Below are 15694 nucleotides of genomic sequence, written 5' to 3'. Positions count from 1 at the left end.
CAGCCTCAGCCTCTCAAATAATGGGATTACAAGTGTGTGCCACCATGCCTGGCTGACTTTGATACTTTGATATGTCCTTTTTTTTTTTTTTTTTTGGTAGTACTGGGGATGGAACCCAGGGATCTTCTACCTCCAGGCTACACCGCAGACCTATTTTTAAAATTTGGAAACAGGGTCCCACTAAGTTGCTGAGAGCCCCACTCAGTTGCTGAGGCTGGCTTTGTTTGAGGGGTACTGGGGGTTGAACTCAGGGCCTTGCACATGATAGGCAAGTGCTCTACCACCGAGCTACATTCTCATCCCTGAGGCTGGCTTTGAACTTGCGATCTTCCTGTCTCAGTCTCCCAAGTACTAGGATGACAAGTCTGCACCACCATGCCTCGCCTTTGAGAACCTTGATTAACTTGTTTTAATAGTTGTATAGAAAAATAAACAGCTACAAGTAATTACTTACTTAAGTAAATCTTGGTGGAAAAATAGTTGAGGAAGAGAGACTGGCCTCATCAAATATTGAGACACAATAAAAAAAAAATGGCTTTGACATAAGACCAGATCACTGGACTGCAGGTTCAAAAAAGAGATCTGAGAAGCTGGGGGTGGTGGCGCACGCTTGTAATCCCAGTACTTGGGAGACTGAGACAGGAGGATCACACAGGTTCGAAGCCAGCCTCAGCTACTGAGTGAGGCTCTCAGCAACTTAGTGAGACCCTGTTTCCAAATAAAATATAAAATAGGTCTGGGAGTGTATCCCGGAGGTAGAAAACCCCTGAGTTCCATCCCAGTACCACCAACAACAAAAAAAGAAAGAAAGATTGGGGGGAGATCTAAGAGAGACCTATGTACATGGGAACTTGATATGCAATCACTCAGCCTCCCAAGTACTGGGCTTATAGGCGGGTGGTACCATGCCCAGCTTAAGATTTTTAATATGTGAATGATTTTCATGTACCAAGGTGGAGATGGAAGTCAGGGAGAAATATCTTTTATGTAAATTTTGAGAACTCAGATGCCTACTACCAGCCTCCTCACTGGAGGGATATGATGGAATGATAAAAATTATAGGGAGCTAACAGACTGATCTTGTGTTCCAGCTCCAACTCACTGAATATTCAGAGCACTGTTCAATGGACTGCGATAGTCTGCCCAATCTCAGCGTGTGGATAAATTAGTAATGTCAGCCACAGACTCCTGTTCCACGTTCCGATCTCCCATGCTCACAGAGAAAAGGGTGTGGAAATCAAGATATCAAGGCCAAGCGGGGCGTGGTGGCGCACACTTGTAATCCCCACGCTTGGGAGGCGGAGACAGGAGGATTGTGCAGGTTCGAAGCCAGCCGTGCTGGCTTAAGAGACCCTGTTTCCAAATAAAAAAGTATAAAAACAGGTCTGGGAGTATAGCCTGAAAGTAGAAGGGTTTCCAGGAACACCAGTACCACACACACACACAAAAAGGTATCAAGGCCATTTCAGCCAGGTGTGGTGGCACACACCTATAAGCTCAGTACTTGGGAGGCTGAAACAGGATTGTAGGTTCGAGATCAGCCTCTGCAACTTACTGAGCCTCTCAGCAACCTAGTGAGACCCTGTTACAAAACAAAAAAATAAAATGGACTGGGGGTAGAGCTGGGAGGTAGAATGCCCCTGAATTCAACTCCTAGTGCCACCAAAATAAAAAATAATAAAAAGGGCTGAGAGTATAGCTTGGTGATACCCAAAAATAATCAATGCTCTCTCCCCCTGCGGAGTGGGATGGGCCCCAGACCCATGTAATATTCACTTTGAACCCTTGGATACCGTGTAGAGTTTTCCTGAGTATGCACTGCACTCATGACAATAATACATGCAATCACATTCAGTGTGCACACATTTTGTATATTTGTATACATTTCTCTCCCTACCTTACCCCTCTTTTTTTTTCCAATACTGGGGATTGAACCCAGGGCCTTGTGCATGCTAGACAAGGGCTCAACCATTAAACTACCTCCCCAGCCCCTATTGTACACCTTTGGAGACAACAGTTCTAAGTTTAGATATTTAATTAATGGAAATAATTAGCTAAGTATATAGACATGCATGTAGGCTGATATCTACAATAGAGTGGGGTTGTTTTGGTTTTTGTTTGTTCTGTGGCACTGGGTATTGAACCCAGGGGCATTCTACCTCTGAACTACACATACCCCAGCCTTATTTTATTTGATATTTTTAAATTTGGAAACAGGGTCTTGCTAGGTTGACGAGAGCCTTACTACTTGCTGAGACTGTCCTGGAACTTGCGATCCTCCTGTCCTAGTCTCTCAAGTACTAGGATTACAACCATGTGCCACCACGCTCCGCTGGAGTGTGTGCTTTAAATGTGTTTGATAATACACATTTCATAATAACACATAAACACCAGATGACAAGACGGCTACAAGTTCAGACCCAGAGCCAACACTCCCCAGCTGCGTTAGATGGCACAGAAACGCAAGGCGTTCATCAGAGCGCCCGGCCAGTCCTTTCTGGCCTGAGCATCATATCATTCCTTTATTATTAAGCTAAACTTTGTGCTTTATTTGGACTTCATTCATTTTCCCTTAATGCCCTTTTCCTGTTCCAGGATCCCATTCTGGACATCATATTGCATCTAGTTATCTTGTCTTTTTATGTTCCTCTGGGAGAGACCTGCTTTTATTTATTTTTTTAAATTTTTTTGGTGCACTGTATTCATACATCATAATGGGATAAAAAAAAAAAAAACTTTTGTAGACATACATGCACACATCGCCCAGTTAGCCCCTACCGGATCCCCACCTCGTTCCCTCCCCATTCCTCGTTCCCATGCTTGCCTTACTGGTTGACATCTAGTATAATAGCAATTTATCCAAAATTAACAATGATAATCTCACATAACAGTTTCATTTATCTGATACCAAGCTTTTGATGACTTAAAGATAACATTTCAATATTTCTTTTTGCTTTCTTTCTTACCAGAGAATATTTGTTTCTTTTTTTTTTTAGGTGGAACTATCATACATTTATTTATTTATTTTTCAGAAAAAAGTCTATCCTAATATGGAATATGGACTCTAGATACCCAAAATGATCTCGAAAAAGAACAAAGCCAGAAGATGTATATTTTCTGATTTCAAACCTTATAAAACTACAATAAATGAAACAGTGTAGTACTGTTATAAAGGCAGATATATAAACAATTGGAGTTAAATAAAAGCCTAGAGATAAATTCTTCCATATATTGTCAAGTTATTTTTGACAAGGTTTCCACGAACATTTGGTGGAGGAAATAATAATCTTTTAACTAAATATTGTTGAAAAATAATAATTACGTGAAAAAGAATAAAATTGGACCCTTACCTAACACCATATACAAATATTAACTCAAAATAGATTAAAGACCTAAATATAAATCTTAAGACTATAAACTTTTAGAAGAAAATCTGGGTCATTAAACCTCACAACATTGAAATTGGCAATGATTTCTTGGATATGATTTCAATGGCACAGGCAACAGAAGGGTAGACAAACTCCCCAAAAAATAAAAAAAATTGTATATCCAAAGACATGGTAAACAGAGTTAAAAGTTACTGATAGAATGGGATAAAATATTTCCAAATGCTATATCTGAAGGTATATTAATATTCCAACTAGAAATCCTAAAAATTAGCAACAATAAAAGCAAACAATACAATTTAGAGATAGGTAAAAAACTAACATAAATAATGAATCTCCACAGATAACCAATCTTAGTTGTCTGTTGGATGGAAACTCTTGTTTCTCTGGTTCTGATGTGTGTTACCTATTTCTTCTTTGTAGTTAATCTCTTTGAGTATTTTCTCTAGCGCTGGTTTTGAAGACATAAATTCCTTCAGTTTCTGTTTGTCATGGAAACTTCTTATTTCCCCATCTAATTTGATAGAAAGTTTTGCTGGGTAGGAAATTTTTGGCTGGAAGTTGTTTTCTTTCAGAGTTTGGAAGATGTTACTCCAAGCCCTTCTGGCTCTCATGACTTGGTTTGGGAAGTCTGGAGTGATTCTAATTGGTTTGCCTCTGAATGTCACTTCGCCCTTTGTTTTTGTTGCCTTTAAGATTCTCTACTTGGCTTCCACATTGGTCATTTTGACAATTTTGTGGCGTGGGCATCCTCTTCTCCAATCCTGTCTAAAGGGGGTTCTATAAGTTTCCTGGACCTGTGTATCAACCTCTTGCTCTATGTTTGGAAATTTTTCTGCTATTACTTCCTTGAAGAGATTGTTGATACCTTTGGTTTCACCTTCTTTTCCCTCCTCTATTCCAATTATTCTTAGGTTAGCTTTCTTAAAATGGGCCTATATTTCTTCAATGTCAGATTCCTGCTGTAGGATATTTTTTTCTCGATTAGAAACTATGCGTTCATTTTTGGAATGATCATCTTCTAAGAGCGAGATTCTACTCTCCATGTGGTCTAATCGGTTGTTTATACTTTGAATTGAGGCCTTTACTTCATTGATTGCATCCTTTATCTCTTTTTGGCTCTCTCTGAATTCTTTTCGAAACACCTCTATTATTTCTACAGTTATTTTCCTGATTTGATCTTCTAGAAATCTCTGAATTTCTGTTTTATCGGGTTCTGATGTTGTGGGGTTGTGGGCATTCATTGCTCCATTGTTATTCCTCTTTCCCATGATTTCGGAAGTTTGTGCCTTCTCTGGGTTCTTCCCTGGGTCACTATGACTTCACTTAAGGTGCTCTGGATCTTGAGTCTATGGTATCTCAGTCACCACTACTCCTTTACTGGGTTGTATCGCAAAGTCTCAGACCCAGGGAGTCAATAGAGGCTGCTTTAGACCATGGGGGGTGCCAGGTTGGGCGTTCTCTTGCTGGGAGTTGTGACTGTGGTGTGATATCTCTGCCACTGCCACTCCCCCACTGGGTCAAGTCCCTGGGAGTGCAGTACTGGGATTTCTCCTCTAGGGCCCACAATTTGACTCACTGTTGTTGAGTGCACTGATGGAGCTGTAGTGGACTCGGTGAATTCGCTGCTGCTGCCCCCATGGCAATATGGCACCACTGTCACACCCTCGGCCGTGAGGCTGGCGTATTTCTTCTCTGGTTTTGAGCTCCGCTCTGAGTCCCTGCAGGGTGTGCTGAGCCCAGCCCCTGGCAGCTTTAGACGCTCCCTGCGCTGAAAATCTGACAAATTCTGCCCAGCTGCAGTGGCTTACCTCGGCTCACTGTCTGACGCTCCTCTCTGGAGCCTGGTGGCTTGTTGAGTGCGTTGGTCTGGTGCCGTCCGGTGAGCTCACTGCTGCCGCCAGCAGTATGGCACTGCTGCTGCGTGCTGTGGCCATGAGGCCAGCTTATCTCCTCTTTGGCTCTGAGCTCCGTTCTGAGTCCCCCTCCTCTCTGGGGCCTGGTACTGCAAGGGAAGATGGCGTCCGCTGCTCTACGCCGCGGCTCCGGCCACAGCACTGCGGTCTGGTTTCTTTCTGGTGTCTCATTTTTCCAGCTCTCTTTTTCTCTGTTCCTTGTATTTACATTTTTTGTTTCTCTGCTGATGGTGTTTTCTGGCTATGAAAGGCGCTGATTTTATGGTAATAGAGATTGGTTGTTTGCAGGGCTCATAAGCCCTGCTTTTATCCGTCGCCATCTTCCCAAAGTCTAATTTGTTTTTAATACTGGGAATTGAGCCTAGGGAGATTCTACCTCTGAGCTACACCTCCAGTCCTTTTTTTTTTTTTTTTTTTTTTTTTCAATACTGGGGATGGAATCCAGGGGTATTCTATCTCTGAGCTACACCCCAGCCTTATTTTTTATTCTCTTTCAAGTGTGTGTGTGGTGCTGGGGATGGAAACCAGGGGCATTATACCTCTAAGCTACACCCCTAGTCTGATTTTTTTATTCGTTATTTTGAAACAGGTTCTCACTAGGTTGTGGAGGGCCTCACTAAGTAGCTGAGTCTGGCCGGGAACCATGATCCTACTGTCTCAACTTTCTAAGTAGTGGGATTACAAGCATGCACCACTACACCCGGCTTGTTTTTTTTTTTTTTTTTAACAAGTTTTTTGCTAAATTGCTGAGGGTTTTGCTAAGTTGCTGAGACTGACCTTGAACCTGTGATCATCCTGAGTCAGCCTCCCAGCTACTAGGATGACAAGTGTGCACCAGCCACCACACCCAGCTGAGATACTGATCATTTTCCTTTCCTTTCCTTTCCTTTCTTTTCCTTTCCTTTATGTGTGTGAACCCAGGAACATTCTACTTCTGAGCTATACTCCAGCCCTATTCTATTTTTTATTTTGAAACAGGGTCTTATTAAATTGCTGGGGGTCTTACTAAGTTGCTGAGGCTGACTTCAAACCTGTAATGCCCTTGTCTCAGCCTCCCAAGTACTGGGATTCCAGGTGTGCACTGTCACACCTGGCTGGTCCCTGAATTTTAAACAGGGTTTACCATCAGCCATTGGCTGTGATTCCTGCTAAAGCCCCTGGATGGCCATCCCCATGCCAGTGGAGAACGCTCACCCCACTCACCAGGTCAGGCTGTCGGGCGCGGTACAGAGTGCTGGGGTTCCTCTCTGCCTTCAGGGCAGCATCAGGAGTGCAGGACAGTCTTTGCATCTGAGCTCTCCCAGGGAGCCGCGGCTGTGGACTGGGGGTCAGCAGAGCCCGAGGCAGCTGGGCCCATCAGGTAGCTCTGCCCTTAGCACACGCCCAGGCCCGAGCTTTTGCTGCCACTCTGGGGTGACTGACCTCTTGAACGAGTGGCCGCCGATGGCAAATCGGCTCCACCTGACTTTCACAATCTGAAAGGACAGGAGCCCAGTGCCTTCCATCACTGTGGATGTGCACTCCAGGCCTCTGTGTCTCGTTTTTATCAATCTTTAACCATGGGGCTGGGAGTCAAGGCCGCCTTTTACAGCGGTGCTTTCTCGTGGCGAAGGTCACAGCGTCACATGAGCGACCTTAAGGAGCTATAAAATCAGCCCGGGGGGGGGGGCATGTGATGACACAACCCAGAGGAAACAACCCAGGTCAAACTCCGCCGGGAAGTAGCACAGTCCTGACTGTCGGGCCGGCCTTCCTACCCCTCGGCTCAGCATCTCCCGCCTCCACCGCTGTCAGTGGCTTAGCGAGCGCGCTGTGGCTGCCATTCTACACAGGTGGAAACAGTGAAATCAAGTGTCAAGTCCAAGTGTGAGTTAAGCAGCGCCCAGAACAATGGAGACAGCGTGGTACAGAGGGAGAGACCCACGGGGAGCCTGGGGATGGCCTCTGCGCAGAGCTCTAGCTCCTCGCCATTTTGGAATGCATGCATTCAGTATATATTACCCAAGCACCTGTTGTGTGGGCAAAATAATGAGTTCAGTGAGGTGGAAAACAGAAAGAGGGACACGGCAGGGGACGGCCCTGCTGTCCTGGGGCTCGAAAGCCAGGGAGATAAGCTGGGGGTGGGGGGAGAACAAGCAAAAAACGAGCAAAACTGCAGCTAGTGATCGTTTCTATGAACAATGTAGGCAATATAATGATCTAAAAGAGATGGGGTGGAGCCGGGGGGGGGGGGCTGGAAGTGTAGCTCGGAGGTAGAATGCCCCTGGGTTCCATTCCCAATACAATAAATAAATAAATAAATAAATAAATAAATAAATAGGATTGGGTGGGGTGTGCCTTGGAGATAGAGTGCCCCTGAGTTCAATTCCCTGTACAGAAAGGAAGGGAGGAAGGAAGAGAGAGAGAGAGAGAGAGAGAGAGAGAGAGAGAGAGGTGGGAGACCTACAATTACTATTAACTATTACTAAGAAATGAATGATCAGGATAGGCACACCTGTAAGCCCAGTACTTGGGAGGCCAAGACAGGAGGATTGCAGGTTCAAGGTCAGCATCAGCAACTTAGTGAGACTCTGTTTCAAAATAATAAAAAATGGGGCTGGGGATATAGCTCAGAAGTAGAATGACCCTGAGTTCCATCTCTGATACCAAAAAAAAAAAAAAAAAAAAAGTGAATGATCAGTTAATCATTCAAAGACCGGGGCATAAAGACTCTGAAGAAATACTGAGCTTAATGAGGTAGAGAACATAAAGTATCACTAGGGCGTGAGCCCAGTGACATGGAGAGGAGTTCAGGGGGAGGGCAGAAGGCCTGGATCACCTGGGGACTGAGTGGTGAGGAGTTTGAACTTAAATGCGGTGAGAAGCCAGCAGAGGGTGTTCGGCAGGGAAGGCACATGATCTGATGGACATTCTGAGATCACTTGTCTTCCGAGGGGAAGATGGACGGTAGGGGAGCAAGATTGGCGGGGAGCCCGCGGGCGGCTGCTGTGCTCATTGAGGTAGTAGTTTGGACCAGGCTGGTGGGGTGGAGATGGTGAGATTCAGGATGCATTTTAGAAAGGTAGTTGATTGGTTTAAACACTGACACGAACACTAAAGAATTTATTGGCTCAATAACTAGGAAGGGCAGGGTGGAGCTGACCTTAGGGACGGCTGGAAGCGGGAGCTCAAAAACCCTTTGCACTTTTCTTTCTCTGGGTCTCTCCTTGCTCTCCTCTGGCTGTTACAGCAGGGGTTCAGAGAGGCAGGCTCTGCTAAAAACAGCGACTCTTCACTGAGGCCTGCACATGACCAGTGGGTAACTGACAGCCAGAGAAAGCTGTGCATCTCTGCCTCCATCGATCATCTGTCTGCGGGTCTCTGGGCAGCTCTGCACACAGGCATATCCACATATATGTACATGTGTGTTGCTGTGCATGGTACTAGGGATACCTGAGTTCCATCTCTGATACCAAAAGGGGCCTTCTACCTCCAAGCTATACCCTCAGCCCTATTTTATCTTTTATTTGGAAACAGGGTCTCACTAAGTTGATGCGAGCCTCACTGAGTTGATGAAGCTTGTTTTGAACCTGCAATCCTCCTGTCTCGGCCTCCCAAGTACTGGTATTATAGACATGTGCCTCCATGCCTCGCCTATGTATTTATTTATTTATTTATTGTGGTACTGGGGATTGAACCCAGGGCCATTCTACCTTTGAGCCACACACCCCCAGCCCCCCCTTTTTTTTTAATTTGGAAACAATTTCTTGCTAAATTGCAGAGGGCCTAACCTAAGTTGCTGAGGCTGGCCTTTAACCTTCAATCTTCTTGTCTTAGCCTCCCAAGTAATGGAATTACAAGGGTGTACTATCACACCCAGCTTATTCTTTTGTGTGTGTGTGTGTGTGTGTGTGTGTGTGTGTGTGTGTGTGGTGCTGGGGATTAAACCCAGAGGCATTACACCTCTGAACTACACCACCAGCCCAATTTTTATTCTATATTTTGAAACAGGGTCTCACTGAGTTGCTAAGGGTCTCATTTATTTTATTCTGAAACAGGATGTCACTACGTTATCAAATGCTGGTCTCAAACTTGCAATCCTTCAGCTGGGCGCGGTGGCGCACGCTTGTAATCCCAGCATTCGGGAGGCTGAGACCAGAGGATCGCAGTTTGTGGACAGCCTCAGCTTCTTAGTGAGGCCCTCCACAACTTAGTGAGACCCTGTTTCAAAATAAAGAATAAAAAATAGGGCTAGGGGTGTAGCTCCAAGGTCGAATGCCCCTGGGTTCCATCCTCAGACCCACAAAACAACAACAAAAACTTGCAATCCTTCTGTCTTAACCTCCCAACTACTGGGATTACAGGTGTGCACCACCATGCCTGGTCTTTCTTTCTTTCTTGAGATGGGATTTCACTATGTCGTTCAGACTGGTCTCAAATTTATGAGCTCAGCTATTCCCTGGCCTCAGCCTCCTGAGTAGCTGGTTCTCCAGACAAGCACCGGACCTCATGTTCTTATCAAACTACATGAGATTCTACAGGGACTAAGAAGCGAAAGTATTTTAGAAGTCACTGCCAGGAGGGACGATTGTGTCATGAAAAAGGCCAGGTGCTTTTTAAACTTAGAAGTTTTTCATCTGGGGGGCAACAGTTAGCTTTGCTACTCAAGAAAGTAAGAACCCAGAAAGAAGAATCCTTTCCCTAAAGAAAAATAGGCAAGCTGGGTATGCCGGCACATACCTGTAACCCCAGTGCTTGAGAGGCTGAGACAGGATTGCAGGTTCGCAGCCAGCCTCAGCAACTTAACGAGACCATTTCAAAATAAAAAATAAAATAGGGCTGGGGCGTAGCTCAGAGTTAGAATGTTCCTTGGTTAATTTCCCAGTACTGGGGTCGGGTGTGGTGGCACATGCTTGTAATCCCAGCATTCGGGAGGCTGAGACAGGAGGATTGCGGTTCGCGGACAGCCTCAGCTACTTAGTGAGGCCCTCTGCAACTCAGTGAGACCCTGTTTCAAAATAAAGAATAAAAAATAGGGCAGGGGGTGTATCTCGGAGGTAGAATGTCCCTGGGCTCCATCCCCAGCACCAAACACACACACACACACAAAACCCAATACTATTACTACTACTACGACTACTACTACTACCACCTCTACTACCACACACAAAAGAAAAAGAAAAGAAAGAAAGAAAGAAAGGAACGAAGAAAGAAAGAAAGGAAGGAAGGAAGGAAGGAAGGAAGGAAGGAAGGAAGAAAGAAAGAAAGGAAGAAAGAAAGGGCAGCAAATATATCTGAGCTGTTGTCCAGGCTCCTGACCCTGCTCGCTGGGGCACGGTTGCTTGGGTCCAGGGCTAAGGGGCGACAGGTCCCTGAGCCCAGGGCTAAAGCCTCTTCCCGCCCCTCAGCCTCCTGACTCCCCGCACGGCCCTGGCTTCCACGGGTGGGGGCCACTTTTTATTTCTAACGCAGGCTGTTCTGTCCTTAGGGCGCGCCATCCACTGCCAACCCATGCTGGGAGGGGCGGACAGGTCTTTAACGGATTAGTCTCACTCTCATTTAACACAAGCATCATTTACAATTAGAAGCTAAGTTAATAATTCAGTGAACAATAATTTTGCAAGGCCCTGAGAGCGGAATTTTATCTCAGTAGAGAAAACTTCATGGAAAGTAAAATAAAATCTGGAAGTGATATGAGAAATGCTCACATACAGGGACAGAGATGTGTGTGCTGGTGTGTCCACTGCAACTTTGTTTAAAATAGGGGGGAACAGCATTAGGGGAATGGTTAAATTATGGACCTAACAGAACCATATTTCTCTCTCTCTTTTTTTTTTTTTTTTTTGGTGTGTGTGTATGGAGGTCTGGGGTTGGAACCCAGGGGCATTGGAGCTCCGAGCTACACCTCTTGCCCTGTTTTTGTGTTTTTATTTTGAAATAGGGTCTCACTGAGTTGTGGAGGGCCTCACTAAGTAGCTGAGGCTGGCCACGAACCATGATCCTCTGGTCTCAGCCTCCAGAATGCCGGGGTTACAAGTGTGCACCACCACGCCTGGCTTAAACTTTGAAAATTCATTCATTCATTTTGGTATTGGAGATTGAATCTAGGGGCATTCTACCTCTATGCTACACCCCCAGCTCTTTTTATTTTTTATTTTGAACAGGTCTCAGAGCCAGATATGGTGGCATACACCTGTAATTCCAGTACTTGGAAGGCTAAGACTGGAAGATCTCAGGTTTGAAACCAGCCTCAGCAACTTAATGAGGCCCTTAGCAACTTAGCAAGACCCTGTTTCAAATCAAAATAATAATACAAAGGGCTGGGTGTATATTTCAGAGGTAGGATGCCCCTGGGTTTAATACACCACTCACACAAAGAAAAGAGAGAGGGAGAGGGAGAGGGAGAGGGAGAGGGAGAGGAAGAGGGAGAGAGAGAGAGAGAGAAGGGAGGGGTCTTGCTAAGTTTCTGAGGGTCTTACTAAATTGCTGAGGCTGACTTTGAACCTTCAGTCCTCCTGCCTCAGCCTCCCAAGTACTGGGATTACAGGTGTATGCCACTGCATCCAGCTATTTTTCTTAATTTTGAGACAGGGTCTCATTAAGTTGCCCAGGCTGGCCTCGAATTTGTGATCTTTTTGCCCTAGTCTCCTGAGTACCTGGCATCGCATACATGCACCGCCTCACACCTAGAACCACATATTTTTTTTGAGGGATTATTCTGCAATAGAGTAGTTGAGAGAAATGATGGGTGTCCAAAGGGAAGCCATCTTTAGGCTGAAGTAAAATGATCCCAATGAGCAAGCGCTTTTTCAGCACACATACACACGTGCATGTGCACACACACGTTAAAAGCATTTCAGGAATGTGTGCAAAGTGTGGGACATTTGGGCTAGAACTGGTGTGAAAGATAAAGTATGTACTTTCTTCAAGAGAAGACATGCTGCAGTCAGACCTTCCTGTGTCCTCTTATCTACAGCATCTGAGACTTCCTATGTCACTGACCCCTATTTGGAACCCTTAGTTATTCCTATTACTTTGACCCCTTGGTCTTGTTACAGTTTAACCAAATAGCTTCTTCTGTCCCCAATTAAATCAGAGTCCAAAAGTAGAATGAAATGAAAGCCTGTAGCCTTCCTTTTAGTTATACCGATGTCCTGGAAGTTTAATCATTCTCAGACACTGTGTGTGTGTGTGTGTGTGTGTGTGTGTGTGTGTGTGTGTGTGTGTGTGTGTGACTAGAGATTAAACCCAGGGCTGCTTTAATCCTTTAATCACTGAGCTTTATTCCCAGCCCTTTTAATTCTTTTTTTTTTTTTTTCTTCTCTCTCTCTATACTGAGGATGGAACCCAGGGGCATTCTACCTCCAAGCTCCACCCCCAGCCCTATTTTTTATACTGTGTTTTGAAACAGGGTCTCACTAAGTAGCTGAGGCTGGCTTCACACCTGTGTGATCCTCCTGTCTCAGCCTCCTGAATGCTGGGATTACAAGTGTGCGCCACCACGCCCAGCTTAATTCATGATTTTGAGACAGGGTTTTTTTTTTTTTTTTTTTTTTTTTGGTGGTACTGGGGTTCCTGGAAGCCCTTCTACCTTAGGGCTACACTCCCAGACCTATTTTATACTTTTATATTTGGAAACAGGGTCTCTAGGCCAACACGGCTGGCTTTGAACCTGCGTGATCCTCCTGTCTCCGCCTCCCAAGCGCGGGGATTACAAGCGTGCGCCACCACGCCCGGCTTGAGACAGGGTTTTGCTAAATTTCCAAGACCGGCCTGACACTTGTAATCCTCCTGCCTCCATTTCCCGAGTTGCTGAGGTTATAGGTGTGGCCATCATGCCCACCTTGGTGGGAAAATCTTAGATTTTTTTTAGGCTGGATAATACCTGTTTCACTACATATATTATCTTAGTAACCAGACATCATCTTTTTTTTTTTTTTTTTTTTTTGTACTGGGGATTAAACCCAGAAGTATTCTACCTCTGAGCTACATCCCATCCCTTTTTATTATTTATTTATTTATTTATATTTATTTATTTATTTATTTATTTATTTATTTTGCAGTGCTGGGGATGGAACCCAGGGGCATTATACTTCCAGGTGACATCCCCCAGCCCTATTTTTTTTATTCTTTATTTTGAAACAGAGTCTTGCTGAGTTGCAAAGGGCCTCACTAAGTAGCTGAGGCTGCCCGCAAACCACGATCCTCCTGTCTCAGCCTCCCAATTGCTGGGATTATAAGTGTAAGTCACCATGCCTGGCCCTTTATTTTTAATTTTGAAACAGAATCTCACTAGGTTGTTGAGGCTGGCCTCTAACCTGCGATTCTCCTGCTTCAGCCTCCTGGGTTACAGGTGTGTGGTACCATATCCTGCCAGCACCATCTATTAAGTAATAATTCATTGTTTCTTTGAATGCTTTTTTTTTCTTTCTTTTGAGAGCCTTATTCTAAATTTATGAGAGTGCTTATCATTACCTAAACCATTCAAAATATGAACTGCATTAAATATGAAATCTAATCTTTTTTTTTTTTTTTTTGGTGGTACTGGGGGGTGGAACCCAGGGGCTTTTCTACCTCCGGGCTATACTCCCAGACCTATTTTATACTTTATTTGGTAACAGGGTCTCACTAAGTTGCTGAGAGCCTCACTAAGTAGCTGAGGCTGGCTTTGAACCCGTGCGATCCTCCTGTCTCAGCCTCCCAAGCGCGGGGATTACAAGCGTGCGCCACCATGCTTGGCTGAAATCTAATCTTTTGACTTCCTGTGGAAGCAGGAGAAGGTACTTTACAAAAGGAGCCGCTCTTAGCTGGATGTAGTGGCTCACATCCATAATCCAGTACTTGCGAGGCTGAGGCGGGAGGACCGCAGGTTCATGGCCAGCCTCGACAACTTAGCAAGGCTGTCCTCGACTTAATGAGACCCTGTTTCAAAATAAAAAATAAAATAGGTCTGGGGTATAGCTCAGACATAGAATGCCCCTGAGTTCAGTCCCCAGTACCATAAAACAAACAAGCAAACTCTTAGCTGGGCATGGTGGAGCATACCTGTGATCCCAATACTTGGGAGGCCGAGACAGAAGGATCACTGAGGCCAGCCTCATCAACTTAGAGAGACCCTGTTTCCAAATAAAAAGGCCTGGGAGTGTACCTCAGAGGCAGAATGTCCCGGGGTTCAATCCCCCGTAGGCTCCCCTAAAGAATCACTCTTTCCATTTATTAATGATACATAATTTTGTTAACATTGTGAAGCATTTTGTACAGAGATAGAAGATGGGGAACAAACCAACTCCTTTTAAGGGTTTTTTCTTATTTTGGTGGTACTGGGGTTGCTGGAAGCCCTTCTACCTCCGGGCTACACTCCCAGACCTGTTTTTATACTTTTTTATTTGGAAACAGGGTCTCTTAAACCAGCGCGGCTGGCTTTCGAACCTGCGCGCTCCTCCTGTCTCTGCCTCCCAAACGCAGGGATTACAAGCGTGTGCCACCACGCCCAACGCTCCTTTTAAGATTTTATCTCTTTAAGTCTACTTTGAGATTCCTTTTAATTACTTATATTGACCCTCAGAGACAACCGAGACTTCTGTGTCTTTTGGCTGCTTCCCCTACCTGCAGCACCACATCTGACTTCTCTTTCTGGGGCTCCTGGTGTCTTCCCTGATCTCTCCCTTCGGGGATACCCTGTCCTTCGCCTACGCTGCTCCTCAAGCTTTCCCCTGGGATGGAAAGATGCCCCAGGCCCCCAGAGGAAACAGTTTATTGCTATCTATTTTTCTATCGCCCATAAAAGCTGGGGAGAAGGGGCTGAGAGGCAGCTCAGTGGTAGAGCGCTTGCCATGAGGCCCTGGGCATGTCAAATAAATACATTAGCTAATTAAAAGCTGGGGAGACACCCGGCGTGGTAGCCTATAATCCCAGTACTTGAGAGGCCGAGATGGGAGGATTGCAGGTTTGAGGCCAGCAGGTGGTAATTTAGTGAGACACTATTTCAAAAGGGTGGGGGTCTAGGGAGGGGTGTAGCTGAGTGGCAGAACTCTTCTGGGTTCAATCTCCAGTACATCCCCACTCACCCACCAACGCACACACCGCAGAACTAGGGGGAGTGACTGTGTAGCCCTAATTTACAGATTAGCAAGTGACTTCTGCTGAGATCACCCAGGGCCGTAAACACAAGCACATCAGGGTCAGAGATACAGAAACAGGAGTTGTCCACCTTCCTCTGATGGGAAGTGTCGGTCAGCAGCGCCTCCTTGCGGACTTCTGGCGCAACCGCAGGCAGTGGCCTGCAGCCCGTGCACCCCGAGGCCGCTGCTTCATCTCCACAGCGGTGTTTTTCCCAAACTAAAGGGCACACAGACCACCACTTCCATTTAGTCTATGGCGGGTCTCATTCCACCTAGACAGCCAACGCCGCAG

This window comes from Muscardinus avellanarius (genome assembly GCF_963383645.1).
Source record: "Muscardinus avellanarius genome assembly, chromosome: 3".
Lineage (NCBI taxonomy): Eukaryota > Metazoa > Chordata > Mammalia > Rodentia > Gliridae > Muscardinus > Muscardinus avellanarius.
The sequence above is the reverse complement of the archived record's forward strand: the minus strand, read 5'-3'. Positions refer to the sequence as shown.